Source organism: Zonotrichia albicollis, chromosome 6, assembly GCF_047830755.1.
Source record: "Zonotrichia albicollis isolate bZonAlb1 chromosome 6, bZonAlb1.hap1, whole genome shotgun sequence".
Classification (NCBI taxonomy): Eukaryota; Metazoa; Chordata; class Aves; order Passeriformes; family Passerellidae; genus Zonotrichia; species Zonotrichia albicollis.
The window spans coordinates 22,402,084-22,405,873 of record NC_133824.1 but is presented as its reverse complement, the minus strand read 5'-3'; positions in this window follow the sequence as shown (position 1 = coordinate 22,405,873).

Below are 3,790 nucleotides of genomic sequence, written 5' to 3'. Positions count from 1 at the left end.
AACAGCTCAGGCTGTGCTCTAGAAGGCGTAACTCTTTATTCTGAATATGCTGACAAACAAATGGTCACAGCAAAAGTGGATAAAGCTGCACTTCATCTTAGGGACTTCATTAAGGCAGTCCAAAAGATCAAGATCATATGGATCCATATAGATGACAGCCCTGTAGACATGGCTCTAGGCATGGCTAGAGGATGCTTTCCAGAGCAAGACAGACTCCATGTAAATGTAAGAGGCAACAAGGTGGGTTTCAAAGTATACTCTGTATAGAACTCCTTCTTTCTGCAATCAAATGCTTTGTGGGTACACTTCAGAGTGCCTAATTTTTCCATCCGGGTCATTGGCATAATTTGTCTTCAGCCATTTCTGTTGTCTTAACAATAAAACACTAGTTGTGCAAATATATATATATATATATATATATATATATATATATATATATATATATATATATATATATATATATATATATATATATATATATATATATAAAATATATAATATATATTATTGTATATTATTGGCTGGTATGATGTGTTCCAGGATTGCAGTCACCATTGTATTAAATAATTCACATTTTGATAGTTTCTTCTCAGAATTGCTTGTATCTGTGAAACTGAGGGTAATTAATCATTGACACAGACATTTCTTCATTACTTGGTGAATTTAATTAAAACTGGATTTCCTCCTAGAGTAATGAAGTAGCTTTTCAGCTCACAACACTTAGACTCCTAATTTCTACTTTTGAAACTTCTATGTACTTCAATGGGGAGAATTTCAAATGTTTTGACAGCACCCCTGACAGCCTGATTGACTGGTGGCAGTCAGAAAGAGTTTCAGGCTGCTTCAAGTGATTTATGAGTGTGACTAGTGCAGAATTGTCGCTGTCAGAATCACAGAATATTCTCAGTTGGAAGAGACCTACAAGGATTATCAAGTCCATCTCTTAAGTGAATGTCCCATGATTGATGATACTGTCAACTGAATGGTGAATCAGACTGTAACACCAGTTTATAACTTAATGTCCAGCTATGTGTTTGACTCCCAAACTGTACTTCTGTGATTTCACATCTTATTTTGTGAAATTAGGCTTGAAATTATGAGCATTAAGCGACACCCTCAGAAGATATTTAAATGCTTAAATTTAGAAAAGTGAACTGCCTCGTTTATCACAAGGAAGGACTTGATATCTTGTTTACCAGCCAAGTTTTTCTGCCCATCTGGTGTAAGCATCAAATACAAGGAAGTGATTTTATTGCAACTGTGAGAGTCCAAGTGCATAATCTTTGCCAAGGCTCAGAAACCCCCTTTCTATGAATTGTACAAGTTTCTGACATGTTTCACTCATTGCTACAGGACAGATATGACTACATTTCTTCAATCTGCGTGTCTGGACAGCAGAAATAAGTTCTTGCCAAACTGTGTTTTAACTAAGACTTGATAGTCAGTTCTTCCCATTAGTTTCCACCTATAATCACAGAATCGTTGAGGTTGATGCCTCAGATTTCAGTTTTAGCAAGGTTAGAAGGGATATTTGGAGATCCTACAGTCCAACCCAAGCAGTTCAGCCCCTGTCAACCATAGCACGTTGCCCAGGACTGAATCCTGCTGAGGTTTGAACATGTCCAAGGATGAAGACTCCACATTCTCTCTGAGCAACCTCTTCCAGTGTTTTATCACTCTTATAGTACATTACTTTTATGTTTAATGGAAATTCCACTTAGATTTCCTGTGTTTCAGTTTGTATCAATTGCCTCTTGTCTTTTCCTTGTGTATCAATGAGAAGAATCAGGCTGCATCATTTTTTATCAGGTACTTACACAAGCTGATAAGCGCCTCCCCCTCCCTCAGGACATCTTTGTCACGAGTTAAAAATTCCCATTCTTTTCAGCCTGTCCTTATATGACAGTTGCTCAATCCTTCAATCATTTTAGTGGTCCTATGTGTATACACTTTCTTCTGCAATGCCTTTGCCTTTATACCTCACAGCAGCTGTCAATTTTTTATTAGGACTTTTGGAGAGAAAGATGGCGTTCTCAGTCAATAAATCATTTCTGTGGCCATAAATGGTTTGAGGCATTGTTTTCAGACACTCTGCACCGCTATTAATTTAGGACTGTTTTCACAAAAGATTGACCCTTGAGTAAAGAGCCTCTATGAATTATTTATTTTTGTACTTTCAGAAATAGTTAAGCTGGACTGTTGGAATCTTGTAAATAATTAAGAAATATAACTAAGTGTAGAATTCACATAATTTCTATTGTAGGATTCAAAAAATACACTAGAAGTTTCTGATGTATTACTTGTAAGATTTAATTATACAAAAAATAACTTGCAATTTGAAAGGAAATTTAAAAATACTTTAATCTCCTGAAGTGTGTAGGTTGCTTTCATATATTTACTTACATGCACAATCATGGTCATAATTTACACTCAAGATGTGCATCCCATCAGTAAAGAACTCTTTATTCAAAACTATTTACAATTGTAAGTGTGTCATTGCATCTTGTAAGGAGTTATTTTGCTTTTCAGCTGAAACCTGTATTTTGTTTTGTTTGTTTAAGTAAGGTGACAGGCTAATTTTAAAAATATTTGGATTTTTTTTAACATCCCACAAAGACCTGAATCCTAAAGAATTCAAGGTCAAACAATTTCCTCTTCCCCAGTTATATTTTCTATATCTTCTACAGACAGTTTTGCATAAGAAAATTCTACTTTTGCAAGGGCAACTATTGTAGATTATGAAAGATACTTTTCAAATTGCAGTTACCAAACAACCTGTCACTGCCAGACAGTTCTTTCCACTGTTGCATAAAGCCTTTGTTTCCCTTTTTTTTAACAAAAATAAGCTCCCACCAACTTCTTTGAAAGCAAATTGTTATCAGCATAGAGTTTTCAAGCCAAAATTATTTAATTTAAAAAAGCTCAAGTTTATATATTTAATTTGGAGTAAAGAAAATGGTATATATTGCAATTCTGAAGCAACTTCTATAATAATGCCATTTAGACTGGCTTTTCTTTTTTCTAATGTTTTGATTCTACTCTGAAATATTTGAATCTCACAATTGTATTTTTCTGTAATCAATATGAGCATTATCTTTTTTTTTTTTTTTTCCTTAATGCTATATGTAATCTTCATGTTGATCAACTCTTTTTTTCTTAACCACAGTTAGGAAGCTTTTTATACTGACCTTGCTTGGAGGCAGAGCAGGGCTATTTATCTTGCTGGCAGACAACAGCAACTGATAAAAAATACTGGTACTGAATGTGGCTGCTCACTTGGAAGGGTAAGAACTAACCAGATGTATTCTGAAAAGTGGGATAGGTGGAAACTTCTCAATGTGCTCACAGTGCAAACACCAATCAAGTGGTATGTTTTAGGTGGTGTTACCAATAAAATCGGAATGTGCTAGTGAACAAAATAGCCATAAATAGTATAAACCCCTGTGTCAGGCCTGTAAATGAAGAGCTGAATCCATTAAGGAGTGATCCTCCTGCATTATTTCTTGCTCTGAAAGGTGAAGCATACCAAGGAGCCACCCACAGGCACAGGGAAATAAACTGTTGAAGGGACAGTGTCCAAAGGAAGATGAGCACGCAGGATTCCATAGGCAAAGGGAATGCCCTGAATTCTCAGCTCCTGTGCCTCGATGTATCTCGTCTTGAAGACAGAGCGAGCCTATGAGACACATCAAATAAACCCACAGTGAGGTGCAAGGCTGTTTGACCTCCTGGCGCAAATGTCAGGTGTGAGAATTAAAATGGACCCCCTGTTCATCTTCCTGTGCTCACC